Here is a 17,055-nt window from a genome sequence, read left to right as displayed (position 1 = left end):
GTAGGTGATGGGATGTTGCCCGGTGTTGGGATATTTCCCAGTGTTGGTGATGGGATGTTGCCTGCTGTTGGTGATGGTATGTTGCCCAGTGATAGGATGTTGCCCGGTATTGGTGATGGAAAGTTGCCCGGTCTTATTGATGGGATGTTGCCCGGCGTTGGGATGTTGCCTGGTGTTGGTGTTGGGATATTACCCAGTGTTGGTGATGTGATGTTGCCCATTGTCGGTGATGGGTTGTTGCCCAGTGTTATTGATGCTATGTTGCCTGGCATTGGGATGTTGCCTGGTGTTGGTGTTGGGATATTACCCAGTGTTGGTGATGGTATGTTCCCCAGTGTTGGTGATGGGATGTTGCCCGGTGATAGTAATGGGATGTTGCCCGGTGATGGCGCTGGGATGTTCCCTGGTGTTGGCAATGGGATGTTGCCCGGTGATGCTGTTGGGATGTTGCCCAGTGTTGGTGATGGGACGTTGCCTGGTTTTGGTGATGGGATGTTGCCCGGTATTGGTGATGGAATGTAGCTCTGTGTTGTTGTTGGGATGTTGTCCGGTGTTTGTGATAGGATGTTGCCTACTCTTGGTGATGGGATGTTGCCCGGTGATGGTGATGGGTTGTTGCCCGGCGTTGGTGTTGGGATGTTGCCCGGTGATGGTGATGGGATTTTGCCCGGTGTTGGTGATGGGACGCTGCCAGGCGTTGGTGATGGGATGTTGCCTGGCGTTGGGGATGGGATGTTACCCCGTGTTGGTGATAGGATGTTGCCCGGCGTTGGGGATGGGTTGTTACCCGTTGTTGGCGATGGGATGTTGCCAGGTGTTGGCGATGGGATTTTGCCCTGTTTTGGTGATAGGATGTTGCCCTTTGTTGGTGTTGGGATATTACCCAGTGTTGGGGATGGGATGTTGCCTGGCGTTGGGATTTTGCCTGGTGTTGGTGATGGGATGTTGCACGGTGATGGTGATGGAATGTTGCCCGGTGTTTCTGATGGGATGTTTCATGGTGTAGGTGATGGGATGTCGCCCGGTGAAGGTGATGGTACGTTGCCCGGTGATGGTGATGGGATGTTGCCTGGTGTTGGTGATAGGCTGTTGCATGGTGTTCGTGATGGATGTTGCCTGGTGTTGGTGATGGGATGTTGCCTGGTGTTGGTGATGGAATGGTGCTCTGTGTTGCTGTTGGGATGTTGCCCAGTGTTTGTGATAGGATGTTTCCTGCTCTTGGTGATGGGATGTTGCCTGGTGTTGGTGATGGGATGTTGCCCGGTGATGGTGCTGGGATGTTGCCCGGTGATAGTGATGGAATGTTGCCTGGTGTTGTTGATCAGATGTTGCCCGGTGTTGGTGATTGGATGTTGCCCAGTGGTGGTAATAGGATGTTGCCCGGTGATGGTGACGGGATGCTGCCTGGTGTTGGTGATGGGATGTTGCCCGGTGATACTGATGGAATGTTGCCCGGTCATGGCGATGGGATATTCCCTGGTGTTGGCAATGGGATGTTGCCCGGTGATGGTGACGGGATGTTGTCCGCTGTTGATGTTGGGATGTTGCCCAATGTTGGTGATGGATGTTGCCTGGTGTTGGTGATGGAATGTTGCTCTGTTTTGTGATGGGATGTTGCCCGGTGTTGGTGTTGGGATGTTGCCTAGTGATGGTGATGGGATGTTGCCTGGGTTGTTGCCCGGCGTTGGTGTTGGGATGTTGCCCGGTGATGGTGATGGGATTTTGCCTGCTGTTGGTGATGGGACGTTGCCAGGTGTTGGTGATGGGATGTTGCCTGGCGTTGGGGATGGAATGTTACCCCGTGTTGGCGATAGGATGTTGCCCAGCGTTGGGGATGGGATGTTACCTGGTGTTGGCGATGGGATGTTGCCAGGTGTTGGCGATGGGATGTTGCCCTGTTTTGGTGATAGGATGTTGCCCTTTGTTGGTGTTGGGATATTTCCCAGTGATGGGGATGGGATGTTGCCTGGCGTTGGGATTTTGCCTGGTGTTGGTGATGGGATGATGCCCGGTGTTTGGGATGGGATGCTGCCTGGTGTTGGTGATGGGATGTTGCCCACTGATGGGATGTTGCCCGGTATTGGTGATGGTATGTTGCCCAGTGTTATTGATGGGATGTTGCCTGGCGTTGGGATGTTGCCTGGTGTTGGTGTTGGGATATTACCCAGTGTTGGTGATGTGATGTTGCCCATTGTCGGTGATGGGCTGTTGCCCAGTGTTATTGATGGGATGTTGCCTGGTGTTGGTGTTGGGATATTACCCAGTGTTGGTGATGATATGTTCTCCAGTGTTGGTGATGGGATGTTGCCCAGTGATGGCGCTGGGATGTTCCCTGGTGTTGGCAATGGGATGTTGCCCAGTGATGGTGACGGGATGTTGCCCAGTGTTGGTGATGGGATGTTGCCTGGTGTTGGTGATGGGATGTTGCCTGCTCTTAGTGATTGGATGTTGCCTGGTGTTGGTGATGAGATGTTGCCCAGTGATGGTGCTGGAATGTTGCCAGGTGATAGTGATGGAATGTTGCCTAGTTTTGTTGATCAGATGTTACCCGGTGTTGGTGAGGGGATGTTGCCCGGTGATAGTGATGGGATGTTGCCTGGTGTTGTTGTTGGGATGTTGCCTGGCGTTGGGATGTTGCCTGGTGTTGGTGTTGGGATGTTGCCCGGTGATGGTGATGGGATGTTGCCCTTTGTTGGTGTTGGGATGTTGCCTAGTGATGGTGATGGGACGTTGCCCGGTGATGGTGATGGGATTTTGCCCGCTGTTGGTGACGGGACATTGCCAGGTGTTGGTGATGGGATGTTGCCTGGCGTTGGGGATGGGATGTTACCCGGTGTTGGCGATGGGATGTTGCCAGGTGTTGGCTATGGGATGTTGCCCTGTTTTGGTGATAGGATGTTGCCCTTTGTTGGTGTTGGGATATTACCCAGTGTTGGGGATGGGATGTTGCCTGGCGTTGGGATTTTGCCTGGTGTTGGTGATGGGATGTTGCCCGGTGATGGTGATGGAATTTTGCCCGGTGTTGCTGATGGGATGTTTTGCAGAGTAGGTAATGGGATGTGACCCGGTGTAGGTGATGGGATGTTGCCGGGGGATTGGATGGGATGTTGCCTGGTGATGGTGATGGATGTGGCCCAGTGTTGGTGATGGCATGTTGCCCGGTGTTGGTGACGGGATGCTGCCTGGTGATGGTGATGGAATGTTGCCCGGTGTTTCTGATGGGATGTTTCACGGTGTAGGTGATGGGACGTCGCCCGGTGAAGGTGATGGTACCTTGCCCGGTGATGGTGATGGGATGTTGCCTGGTGTTGGTGATAGGCTGTTGCATGGTGTTCGTGATGGATGTTGCCTGGTGTTGGTGACGGGATGTTGCCTGGTGTTGGTGATGGAATGGTGCTCTGTGTTGCTGTTGGGATGTTGCCCAGTGTTTGTGATAGGATGTTTCCTGCTCTTGGTGATGGGATGTTGCCTGGTGTTGGTGATGGGATGTTGCCCGGTGATGATCCTGGGATGTTGCCCGGTGATACTGATGGAATGTTGCCCAGTGTTTCTGATGGGATGTTTCACGGTGTAGGTGATGGGATGTCGCCCGGTGAAGGTGATGATTTGTTGCCCGGTGATGGTGATGGTGATGGTGATGGGGTGTTGCCCGGTGTTGGTGATGGGATGTTGCCCGGTGTTGGTGATAGGCTGGTGCATGGTGTTCGTGATGGATGTTGACTGGTGTTGGTGATGGGATGTTGCCTGGTGTTGGTGATGGGATGTTGCCTGGTGTTGGTGATGGGATGTTGCCTGGTGTTGGTGATTGAATGTTGCCCTATGTTGTTGTGATGTTTCCCGGTGTTTGTGATAGGATGTTGCCTGCTCTTGGCGATGGGATGTTGCCCGGTGTTGGTGATTTGATGTTGCCCGGTGATGGTGCTGGGATGTTGCCCGATGATAGTGATGGAATGTTGCATGGTGTTGTGGATCAGATGTTACCCGGTGATGGTGATGGGATGTCGCCCGGTGTTGGTGATTGGATATTGCCCAGTGGTGGCAATGGGATGTTGCCTGGTGTTGGTGACAGGATGCTGCCCTTTGATGGTGATGGAATGTTGCCCGATGTTGTTGTGATGTTTCCCGGTGTTTGTGATAGGATGTTGCCTGCTCTTGGTGATGGGATGTTGCCCGGTGTTGGTGATGGGATGTTGCCCGGTGATGGTGCTGGGATGTTGCCCGATGATAGTGATGGAATGTTGCCTGGTGTTGTGGATCAGATGTTACCCGGTGATGGTGATGGGATGTTGCCCGGTGTTGGTGATTGGATGTTGCCCAGTGGTGGTAATGGGATGTTGCCTGGTGTTGGTGACGGGATGCTGCCCAGTGATGGTGATGGAATGTTGCCCGGTGTTTCTGGTGGGATGTTTCGCGGCATAGATGATGGGATTTTGCCCGGTGTAGGTGATGGGATGTTGCCCGGTGATAGGATGTTGCCCGGTATTGGTGATGGAATGTTGCCCAGTCTTATTGATGGGATGTTGCCCGGCTTTGGGATGTTGCGTGGTGTTGGTGTTGGGATATTACCCAGTGTTGGTGATGTGATGTTGCCCATTGTCGGTGATGGGTTGTTGCCCAGTGTTATTGATGCCATGTTGCCTGGCATTGGGATGTTGCCTGGTGTTGGTGTTGGGATATTACCCAGTGTTGGTGATGGGATGTTTCCTGCTGTTGGTGATGGTATGTTGCCCAGTGATAGGATGTTGCCCGGTATTGGTGATGGAATGTTGCCCAGTCTTATTGATGGGATGTTGCCCGGCTTTGGGATGTTGCGTGGTGTTGGTGTTGGGATATTACCCAGTGTTGGTGATGTGATGTTGCCCATTGTCGGTGATGGGTTGTTGCCCAGTGTTATTGATGCCATGTTGCCTGGCATTGGGATGTTGCCTGGTGTTGGTGTTGGGATATTACCCAGTGTTGGTGATGGTATGTTCCCCAGTGTTGGTGATGGGATGTTGCCCGGTGATGGTGATGGGATGTTGCCCGGTGATGGCGCTGGGATGTTCCCTGGTGTTGGCAATGGGATGTTGCCCGGTGATGCTGTTGGGATGTTGCCCAGTGTTGGTGATGGGATGTTGCCTGGTTTTGGTGATAGGATGTTGCCCGGTATTGGTGATGGGTTGTTGCCCGGCGTTGGTGTTGGGATGTTGCCCGGTGATGGTGATGGGATTTTGCCCGGTGTTGGTGATGGGATGTTGCCCGGTGATGGCGACAGGATGTTGCGCGGTGTTGGTGATGAGACGCTGCCAGGCGTTGCCTGGCGTTGGGGATGGGATGTTACCCCGTGTTGGTGATAGGATGTTGCCCGGCGTTGGGGATGGGTTGTTACCCGTTGTTGGCGATGGGATGTTGCCAGGTGTTGGCGATGGGATTTTGCCCTGGTTTGGTGATAGGATGTTGCCCTTTGTTGGTGTTGGGATATTACCCAGTGTTGGGGATGGGATGTTGCCTGGCGTTGGGATTTTGCCTGGTGTATGTGATGGGATGTTGCCCGTTGATGGTGATGAAATGTTGCCCGGTGTTGCTGATGGGATGTTTCGCGGTGTAGGTGATGGGATGTTGTTCGGTGATGGGATGGGATGTTGCCTGGTGATGGTGATGGATGTGGCCTGGTGTTGGTGATGGCATGTTGCCCGGTGTTGGTGATTGGATGTTGCCCGGTGATGTCACTGGGATGTTCCCTGGTGTTGGCAATGGGATATTGCCCGGTGATGGTGACGGGATGTTGCCCAGTGTTGGTGATTGGATGTTGCCTGGTGTTGGCAATGTGTTGTTGCCCGGTGTTGGTGTTGGGCTCTTGCCCAGTATTGGTGATGGGATGTTGCCTGGTGTTGGTGATGGAATGTTGCTCTGTGTTTTTGTTGGGATGTTGCCCAGTGTTTGTGATAAGATGTTGCCGGCTCTTGGTGATGGGATGTTACCTGCTATTGGTGATTGGATGTTGCCCAGTGGTGGTAATGGGATGTTGCCCGGTGATGGTGCTGGGATGTTGCCTGGTGATAGTGATGCAATGTTGCCTGGTGTTGATCAGATGTTACCTGGTGATGGTGATGGGATGTTGCCCTTTGTTGGTGTTAGGATGTTGCCTAGTGATGGTGATGGGATGTTGCCCGGCGTTCGTGTTGGGATGTTGCCCGGTGTTGGTGATAGGATGTTGCCCGGTGTTGGTGACGCGATGTTGCCAGGTGTTGGTGATGGGATGGTGCCCTTTGTTGGTGTTGGCATGTTGCCTAGTGATGGTGATGGGATGTTGCCCGGTGTTGGTGATGGGATGTTACCTGGTGTTGTTGTTCAGATGTTACCTGGTGTTGGTGATGGGATGTTGCCCGGTGTTGGTGATGGTATGTTGCCTAGTGATGGTGATGGGATGTTGCCCGGTGATGGTGATGGGTTGTTGCCCGGCGTGGGTGTTGGGATGTTGCCCGGTGTTGGTGATGGAATGTTTCCCGGTGATGGTGCTGGAATGTTGCCATTTTTTGGTGTTTGCTTGTTGCCTGGTATTGGGAATGGGGTGTTACCCCGTGTTGGTGATAGGATGTTGCCCGGCTTTGGGGATGGGATGTTACCCGGTGTTGGCGATGAGATGTTGCCAGTTGTTGGCGATGGGATGTTGCCCTTTGTTGGTGATAGGATGTTGCCCTTTGTTGGTGTTGGGATATTACCCAGTGTTGGGGATGGGATGTTGCCTGGCGTTGGGATTTTGCCTGGTGTATGTGATGGGATGTTGCCCGTTGATGGTGATGGAATGTTGCCCGGTGTTGTTGATGGGATGTTTCGCGGTGTAGGTGATGGGATGTCTCCCGGTGTAAGTGATGGGATGTTGTTCGGTGATGGGATGGGATGTTGCCTGGTGATGGTAATGGATGTGGCCTGGTGTTGGTAATGGCATGTTGCCCGGTGTTGGTGATTGGATGTTGCCCAGTGGTGGTGCTGGGATGTTGCCCGGAGATAGTGATGGAATATTGCCTGGTGTTGTTGATCAGATGTTACCTGATGATGGTGATGGGATTTTTCCCAGTGTTGGTGATGGGATGTTGCCCGGTGATGGTGATGGGATTTTGCCCAGTGTTGGTGGTGGGATGTTGCCTGCTCTTGGTGATGGGATGTTGCCTGGTGTTGGTGATGGGATGTTGCCCGGTGATGGTGCTGGGATGTTGCCTGGTGATAGTGATGGAATGTTGCCTGGTGTTGTTGATCAGATGTTACCTGGTGATGGGATGTTGCCCTTTGTTGGTGTTAGAATGTTGCCTAGTGATGGTGACGGGATGTTGCCCGGTGATGGTGATGGGATGTTGCCCGGCGTTGGTGTTGGGATGTTGCCCGGTGTTGGTGATAGGATGTTGCCCGGTGTTGGTGACATGATGTTGCCAGGTGTTGGTGATGGGATGTAGCCCGGCGTTGTGGATGGGATGTTGCCCTTTGTTGGTGTTGGCATGTTGCCTAGTGATGGTGATGGGATGTTGCCCGGTGTTGGTGATGGGATGTTGCCTGGTGTTGTTGTTCAGATGTTACCTGGTGTTGGTGATGGGATGTTGCCCGGTGTTGTTGATGGGATGTTGCCCAGTGATGGTGCTGGGATGTTGCCCTTTGTTGGTGTTGGCATGTTGCCTAGTGATGGTGATGGGATCTTGCCCGGTGATGGTGATGGGTTGTCGCCCGGCGTTGGTGTTGGGATGTTGCCCGGTGATGGCGACAGGATGTTGCACGGTGTTGGTGACGGGACGTTGCCCGGTGTTGGTGATGGGATGTTTCCCGGTGATGGTGCTGGAATGTTGCCATTTTTTGGTGTTGGCATGTTGCCTGGTATTGGGAATGGGGTGTTACCCCGTGTTGGTGATAGGATGTTGCCCGGCTTTGGGGATGGGATGTTACCCGGTGTTGGCGATGAGATGTTGCCAGTTGTTGGCGATGGGATGTTGCCCTTTGTTGGTGATAGGATGTTGCCCTTTGTTGGTGTTGGGATATTACCCAGTGTTGGGGATGGGATGTTGCCTGGTGTTGGGATTTTGCCTGGTGTATGTGATGGGATGTTGCCTGTTGATGGTGATGGAATGTTGCCCGGTGTTGCTGATGGGATGTTTCGCGGTGTAGGTGATGGGATGTCTCCCTGTGTAAGTGATGGGATGTTGTTCGGTGATGGGATGGGATGTTGCCTGGTGATGGTGATGGATGTGGCCCAGTGTTGGTGATGGCATGTTGCCCGGTGTTGGTGAAGGGATGTTTCCCAGTGGTGGTGCTGGGATGTTGCCCGGTGATAGTGATGGAATATTGCCTGGTGCTGTTGATCAGATGTTACCTGGTGATGGTGATGGGATGTTGCCCGGTGATGGTGATGGGATGTTGCCCGGTGTTGGTTTTGGGATGATGCCCGGTGTTGGTGATAGGATGTTGCCCGGTGTTGGTGACGCGATGTTGCCAGGTGTTGGTGATGGGATGTTGCCCGGCGTTGGGGATGGGATGTTGCCCTTTGTTGGTGTTGGCATGTTGCCTAGTGATGGTGATGGGATGTTGCCCGGTGTTGGTGATGGGATGTTACCTGGTGTTGTTGTTCAGATGTTACCTGGTGTTGGTGATGGGATGTTGCCCGGTGTTGGTGATGGTATGTTGCCTAGTGATGGTGATGGGATGTTGCCCGGTGATGGTGATGGGTTGTTGCCCGGCATTGGTGTTGGGATGTTGCCCGGTGTTGGTGATGGGATGTTGCCCGGTGATGGTGATGGGATGTTGCCCGGAATTGGTTTTGGGATGATGCCCGGTGTTGGTGATAGGATGTTGCCCGGTGTTGGTGACGCGATGTTGCCAGGTGTTGGTGATGGGATGTTGCCCGGCGTTGGGGATGGGATGTTGCCCTTTGTTGGTGTTGGCATGTTGCCTAGTGATGGTGATGGGATGTTGCCCGGTGTTGGTGATGGGATGTTACCTGGTGTTGTTGTTCAGATGTTACCTGGTGTTGGTGATGGAATGTTGCCCGGTGTTGGTGATGGTATGTTGCCTAGTGATGGTGATGGGATGTTGCCCGGTGATGGTGATGGGTTGTTGCCCAGCATTGGTGTTGGGATGTTGCCCGGTGTTGGTGATGGGATGTTTCCCGGTGATGGTGCTGGAATGTTGCCATTTTTTGGTGTTGGCATGTTGCCTGGTATTGGGAATGGGGTGTTACCCCGTGTTGGTGATAGGACGTTGCCCGGCTTTGGGGATGGGATGTTACCCGGTGTTGGCGATGAGATGTTGCCAGTTGTTGGCGATGGGATGTTGCCCTTTGTTGGTGATAGGATGTTGCCCTTTGTTGGTGTTGGGATATTACCCAGTGTTGGGGATGGGATGTTGCCTGGTGTTGGGATTTTGCCTGGTGTATGTGATGGGATGTTGCCCGTTGATGGTGATGGAATGTTGCCCGGTGTTGCTGATGGGATGTTTCGCGGTGTAGGTGATGGGATGTCTCCCTGTATAAGTGATGGGATGTTGTTCGGTGATGGGATGGGATGTTGCCTGGTGATGGTGATGGATGTGGCCCAGTGTTGGTGATGGCATGTTGCCCGGTGTTGGTGAAGGGATGCTGCCCGGTGATGGTGATGGAATGTTGCCCAGTGGTCGTAATGGGATGTTGCTTGGTGTTGGTGACGGGATGCTGCCTGGTGATTGTGATGGAATGTTGCCCGGTGTTTCTGGTGGGATGTTTCGCGGTGTAGGTGATGGGATGTCGCCCAGTGTAGGTGATGGGATGCTGCCTGGTGTTGTTGATAGGATGTTGCCCAGTGTTTCTGGTGGGATGTTTCGCGGTGTAGGTGATGGGATGTCGCCCGGTGTTGGTGATGGGATGTTGTCCGGTGTTGGGATTTTACCCAGTGTTGGTGATGGGTTATTGCCTGCTGTTGGTGATGGTATGTTGCCCAGTGATAGGATGTTGCCAAGTATTGGTGATGGAATGTTGCCCAGTCTTATCGATGGGATGTTGGCTGGCGTTGGGATGTTGCCTGGTGTTGGTGTTGGGATATTATCCAGTGTTGGTGTTGTGATGTTGCCCATTGTCGGTGATGGGCTGCTGCCCAGTGTTATTGATGGCATGTTGCCTGGCGTTGGGATGTTGCCTGGTGTTGGTGTTGGGATATTACCCAGTGTTGGTGATGGTATGTTCCCCAGTGTTGGGGATGGGATGTTACCCGGTGTTGGTGATGGGATGTTGCCCTTTGTTGATAATGGGATGTTGCCCGGTGATGGTGATGGGATTTTGCCCGGTTTTGGTGATGGGATGTTGCCCGGTGATGGCGCTGGGATGTTCCCTGGTGTTGGCAATGGGATGTTGCCCGGTGATGGTGATTGGATGTTGCCTGGTGTTGGCAATGGGTTGTTGCCCGGTGTTGGTGTTGGGCTGTTGCCCAGTATTGGTGATGGAATGTTGCTCTGTGTTGTTGTTGGGATGTTGCCCAGTGTTTGTGATAAGATGTTGCCGGCTCTTGGTGATGGGATGTTGCCTGCTATTGGTGATTGGATGTTGCCCAGTGGTGGTAATGGGATGTTGCCTGGTGTTGGTGACGGGATGCTGCCCGGTGATGGTGAAGGAATGTTGCCCGGTGTTTCTGATAGGATGTTTCGTGGTGTAGGTGATGGGATGTCGCCCAGTGTTGGTGATAGGATGTTGCCCGGTGATGGTGATGGGATTTTGCCCAGTGTTGGTGATGGGATGTTGCCCGGTGATGGTGATGGGATTTTGCCCAGTGTTGGTAATGTGATGTTGCCCGGTGATGGTGATGGGATTTTGCCTGGTGTTGGTGATGGGATGTTGCCTGCTCTTGGTGATGGGATGTTGCCCGGTGATAGTGATGGGATTTTGCCTGGTGTTGGTGGTGGGATGTTGCCCGGTGATGTTGTTGGGATTTAGCCCTGTGTTGGTGATGGGATGTTGCCTGCTCTTGGTGATGGGATGTTGCCTGGTGTTGGTAATGGGATGTTGCCCGGTGATGGTGCTGGGATGTTGCCTGGTGATAGTGATGGAATGTTGCCTGGTGTTGTTGATCAGATGTTACCTGGTGATGGTGATGGGATGTTGCCCTTTGTTGGTGTTAGGATGTTGCCTAGTGACGGTGATGGGCTGTTGCCCGGTGATGGTGATGGGATGTTGCCCGGCGTTGGTGTTGGGATGTTGCCCGGTGTTGGTGATAGGATGTTGCCCGGTGTTGGTGACGCGATGTTGCCAGGTGTTGGTGATGGGATGTTGCCCGGCGTTGGGGATGGGATGCTGCCCTTTGTTGGTGTTGGCATGTTGCCCAGTGATGGTGATGGGATGTTGCCCGGTGTTGGTGATGGGATGTTACCTGGTGTTGTTGTTCAGATGTTACCTGGTGTTGGTGATGGGATGTTGCCCGGTGTTGGTGATGGTATGTTGCCTAGTGATGGTGATGGGATGTTGCCCGGTGATGGTGATGGGTTGTTGCCCGGCGTTGGTGTTGGGATGTTGCCCGGTGTTGGTGATGGAATGTTTCCCGGTGATGGTGCTGGAATGTTGCCATTTTTTGGTGTTGGCATGTTGCCTGGTATTGGGAATGGGGTGTTACCCCGTGTTGGTGATAGGATGTTGCCCGGCTTTGGGGATGGGATGTTACCCGGTGTTGGCGATGAGATGTTGCCAGTTGTTGGCGATGGGATGTTGCCCTTTGTTGGTGATAGGATGTTGCCCTTTGTTGGTGTTGGGATATTACCCAGTGTTGGGGATGGGATGTTGCCTGGCGTTGGGATTTTGCCTGGTGTATGTGATGGGATGTTGCCCGTTGATGGTGATGGAATGTTGCCCGGTGTTGTTGATGGGATGTTTCGCGGTGTAGGTGATGGGATGTCTCCCGGTGTAAGTGATGGGATGTTGTTCGGTGATGGGATGGGATGTTGCCTGGTGATGGTGATGGATGTGGCCGGGTGTTGGTGATGGCATGTTGCCCGGTGTTGGTGATTGGATGTTGCCCAGTGGTGGTGCTGGAATGTTGCCCGGTGATAGTGATGGAATATTGCCTGGTGTTGTTGATCAGATGTTACCTGATGATGGTGATGGGATTTTGCCCAGTGTTGGTGATGGGATGTTGCCCGGTGATGGTGATGGGATTTTGCCCGGTGTTGGTGATGGGATGTTGCCTGCTCTTGATGATGGGATGTTGCCTGGTGTTAGTGATGGGATGTTGCCCGGTGATGGTGCTGGGATGTTGCCTGGTGATAGTGATGGAATGTTGCCTGGTGTTGTTGATCATATGTTACCTGGTGATGGGACGTTGCCCTTTGTTGGTGTTAGGATGTTGCCTAGTGATGGTGACGGGATGTTGCCCGGTGATGGCGATGGGATGTTGCCCGGCGTTGGTGTTGAGATGTTGCCTGGTGTTGGTGATAGGATGTTGCCCGGTGTTGGTGACACGATGTTGCCAGGTGTTGGTGATGGGATGTAGCCCGGCGTTGGGGATGGGATGTTGCCCTTTGCTGGTGTTGGCATGTTGCCTAGTGATGGTGATGGGATGTTGCCCGGTGTTGGTGATGGGATGTTGCCTAGTGTTGTTGTTCAGATGTTACCTGGTGTTGGTGATGGGTTGTTGCCCGGTGTTGGTGATGGGATGTTGCCCAGTGATGGTGCTGGGATGTTGCCCTTTGTTGGTGTTGGCATGTTGCCTAGTGATGGTGATGGGATGTTGCCCAGTGATGGTGATGGGTTGTTGCCCGGCGTTGGTGTTGGGATGTTGCCCGGTGTTGGTGATGGGATGTTGCCCGGTGATGGCGACAGGATGTTGCACGGTGTTGGTGACGGGACGTTGCCCGGTGTTGGTGATGGAATGTTTCCCGGTGATGGTGCTGGAATGTTGCCATTTTTTGGTGTTGGCATGTTGCCTGGTATTGGGAATGGGGTGTTACCCCGTGTTGGTGATAGGATGTTGCCCGGCTTTGGGGATGGGATGTTACCCGGTGTTGGCGATGAGATGTTGCCAGTTGTTGGCGATGGGATGTTGCCCTTTGTTGGTGATAGGATGTTGCCCTTTGTTGGTGTTGGGATATTACCCAGTGTTGGGGATGGGATGTTGCCTGGCGTTGGGATTTTGCCTGGTGTATGTGATGGGATGTTGCCCGTTGATGGTGATGGAATGTTGCCCGGTGTTGCTGATGGGATGTTTCGCGGTGTTGGTGATTGGATGTTGCCTAGTGGTGGTGCTGGGATGTTGCCCGGTGATAGTGATGGAATATTGCCTGGTGCTGTTGATCAGATGTTACCTGGTGATGGCGATTGGATGTTGCCCGGTGATGGTGATGGGATGTTGCCCGGTGTTGGTGTTTGGGATATTACCCAGTGCTAGGGATGGGATGTTGCCCGGTGTTGGTGATGGTATGTTGCTCGGTTTTGGTGTTGGGATGTTGCCCGATGATGGGATGTTCCCCAGTGTTGGTGATGGGATGTTTCCCGGTGTTTGGTATGGGATGTTGCCCAGTGATGGGATGTTGCCCGGCATTGGTGATGGAATGTTGCCCAGTGTTATTGATGGGATGTTGCCTGGCATTGGGATGTTGCCTGGTGATGGGATAGTTGCTCGATGTTGGGATGTTGCCCGGTGATGGGATGGTAGGCTGGTTTTAAGACCATAAGACATAGGAGCAGAATTTAAGCCATTCGGTCCTTCGAGTCTGCTCCGCCATTCAATCATGGCTGATAAAGTTCTCAACCCTATTCTCCCACCTTCTCCCCGTAACTTTTGACCCCCTTACCAATCAAGAACCTATCTATCTCGGTCTTAAATACACTCAATGACCTGGCCTCCACAGCCTTCTGTGGCAATGAATTCCATAGATTCACCACTCTCTGGCTAAAAAAGTCCGTTTGCACTCCAGATTTCTGAATTCTCTTCCCATTTAGAAAATAATCTATGTCTCTATTCTTCCTACCAAAGTGCAGGACCTCACACTTCCCCATGTTGTATTCCATCTGTCACTTCTTTGCCCATTCTCCTAACCTGTCCAAATCCTTCTGCACCCTCCCTGCCTCCTCAATACTACCTGTCCCTCCACCTATCTTTGTATCATCTGCAAACTTAGCCTGAATGCCCTAAGTTCCTTCATCTAGATCATTAATGTATCAAGTGAAAAGTTGTGGTCCCAACACTGACCCTTGCGGAACTCCACTAGTCACCGGCCGCCATCCTGAGAAGGACCCCCTCATCCCCACTCTCTGCCTCCTGCCAGACAGCCAGTCTTCTATCCATGCTAGTACCTTGCCTCTAACACCATGGGCTCTTATCTTACTGAGCAGCCTCCTGTGCGGCACCTTGTCAGAGGCCTTCTGGAAGTCCAAGTAGATAAAATCCATTGGCTCTCCTTTGTCTAACCTACTCGTTACCTCCTCAAAGAATTCTAATAGATTTGTCAGGCATGACCTCCCCTTGATGAAACCATGCTGACTTTGCTCAATTTTACCATGCACTTCCAAGTATTCTGAAATCTCATCCTTAATAATGGACTCTAAAATCTTACCAATGACCGAGGTCAGGCTAATCGGCCTGTAATTTCCTGTCTTTTGCCTCACTCCCTTCTTAAACAAGGGAGATACATTAGCGATTTTCCAGTCCTCTGGGACCTTCCCTGACTCCAGTGATTCCTGAAAGATCACCACCAATACCTCCACTATCTCTTCAGCTATCTCCTTCAGAACTCTGGGGTGTAATTTATCTGGTCCAGGTGATTTATCCACCTTCAGACCTTTCAGTTTTCCTAGCACCATCTCCTTGGTAATGGCAATCATATTCACCTCTCCCCCCCGACTCTCTTGAACTTTGGGGATGTCACTAATGTCTTCCACTGTGAAGACTGATGCAAAGTACCTATTCAGTTCCTCCGCTATTTCTCTGTTCCCCACTACTACTTCTCCAGCGTCATTTTCCAGCGGCCCAATGGCCACTTTTGCCTCTCTTACCCTTTATATATCTAAAAGAACTCTTGCAATCTTCTTTTATATTACTGGCTAGTTTACCCTCATATTTAATCTTTTCCCTGCTTATTTCTTTTTTAGTTGTCCTCTGTTGGTTTTTGTAGGCTTCCCAATCCCTTGGTTTCCCACTGCTCTTCGCTGCATTGTTTGCTTTCTCTTTAGCTTTTATGCTGTCCCTGACTTCCCTTGTCAGCCATGGTTGCCTCGTCCTCCCTTTAGTATGCTTCTTTTTCCTAGGGATGAATTTTTGCTGTGTCTCCCAAATTACTCCCAGAAACTCCTGCCATTGCTGTTCCGCTGTCTTTCCTGCTAGGCTCATCTCCCAGTCAATTCTGGCCAGCTCCTCCCTCATGCCTCTGTCGTTGCCTTTATTCAACCCTAATATCGTTGCATCTGATTCCAGCTTGTTCCTCTCAAATTGCAGGGTAAATTCTATCATATTATGGTCACTTCCTCCTAAAGGTTCCTTCACCTTAAGCTCCCTTATCAAATCTGCCTCATTACACATCACTAAATCTAGAATTGTCTGTTCCCTAGTGGGCTCCACCACAAGCTGCTCCAAAAAGCCAACTCATAGACATTCCATAAATTCCTTTCCTTGGGATCCACTACCAACCTGATTTTCCCTGTCTACCTGCATATTGAAATCCCCCATGATCACTGTAACCTTGACTTTCTTATACACCTTTTCTATCTCCTGGTGTATCTTGTGCCCCACATCCTGACTACTGTTTGGAGGCCTGTACATACTCCCATTATGGTTTTTTAACATTTGCGGTTCCTCAACTCTACCCACACAGATTCTACATCATCTGACGCTGCTTCATTTCTTGCGATCGATTTAGTTTCATTTCTTACCAACAAAGCAACCCCACCCCCTTTGCCAACATGCCTATCTTTTCAATAGGATGTATATCCTTGGATATTTAGCTCCCAGCCCTGATCCCCTTGCAGCCATGTCTCCTTTTGGGATGGTTGCCCAGTGTTGGTGTTGGGATGTTACCCGGTGTTGGTGTTGGGGTGTTACCCGGTGTTGATGATGGGATGTTGCCCGGTGTTGGGATGTTACACGGTGTTGGTGTTGGGATGTTATCCGGTGTTGGGATGTTACCCGGTGTTGGTGTTGGGATGTTACCTGGTGTTGGTGATGGGATGTTACCCGGTGTTGGTGTTGGGATGTTACCCGGTGTTGCTGTTGTGATATTACCTGGTGTTGGTATTGGGATGTTACCCGGTGTTGATGATGGGATGTTACCCGGTGTTGGTGTTGGGATGTTACCCAGTGTTGGGATGTTACCTGGTGTTGGTGATGGGATGTTACCCGGTGTTGGTGTTGTGACGTTACCCGGTGTTGGTGATGGGATGTTACCCAGTTTTGCGGTGTTACCCGGTGTTGGTGTTGGGATGTTACCTGGTGTTGGGATGTTACCCGGTGTTGGTGATGGGATGTTACCCGATGCTGGTGATGGTATGTTACCCGGGGTTGGGGTGTTGCCCGGGGTTGGTGATGGGATGTTACCCGAGGTTGGGGTTGGGGTGTTGCCCGGGGTTGGTGTTGGGATGTTAGCCGGTGTTGGGGTTGGGATGTTGCCCGGGGTTGGGGATGGGATGTTACCCGGGGTTGGGGTTGGGATGTTACCCGGGGTTGGGGTTGGGATGTTACCCGGGGTTGGGGTTGGGATGTTGCCCGGGGTTGGGGTTGGGATGTTGCCCGGGGTTGGGATGTTGCCTGGGGTTGGGATGTTACCCGGGGTTGGGGTTGGGATGTTGCCCGGGGTTGGGATGTTACCCGGGGTTGGTGATGGGATGTTACTCGGGGTTGGGATGTTACTCGGGGTTGGGATGTTGCCTGGGGTTGGGATGTTACCCGGGGTTGGGATGTTGCCTGGGGTTGGGGTTGGGATGTTACCCGGGGTTGGGGTTGGGATGTTAGCCGGGGTTGGGGTTGGGATGTTGCCCGGGGTTGGGATGTTACCCGGGGTTGGTGATGGGATGTTACCCGGGGTTGGGGTTGGGATGTTGCCCGGGGTTGGGGTTGGGATGTTGCCCGGGGTTGGGGTTGGAATGTTCCCTGG

This window comes from Carcharodon carcharias, chromosome 34, assembly GCF_017639515.1.
Source record: "Carcharodon carcharias isolate sCarCar2 chromosome 34, sCarCar2.pri, whole genome shotgun sequence".
In the NCBI taxonomy this organism is placed as follows: domain Eukaryota; kingdom Metazoa; phylum Chordata; class Chondrichthyes; order Lamniformes; family Lamnidae; genus Carcharodon; species Carcharodon carcharias.
This window is presented reverse-complemented; position numbering follows the sequence as displayed.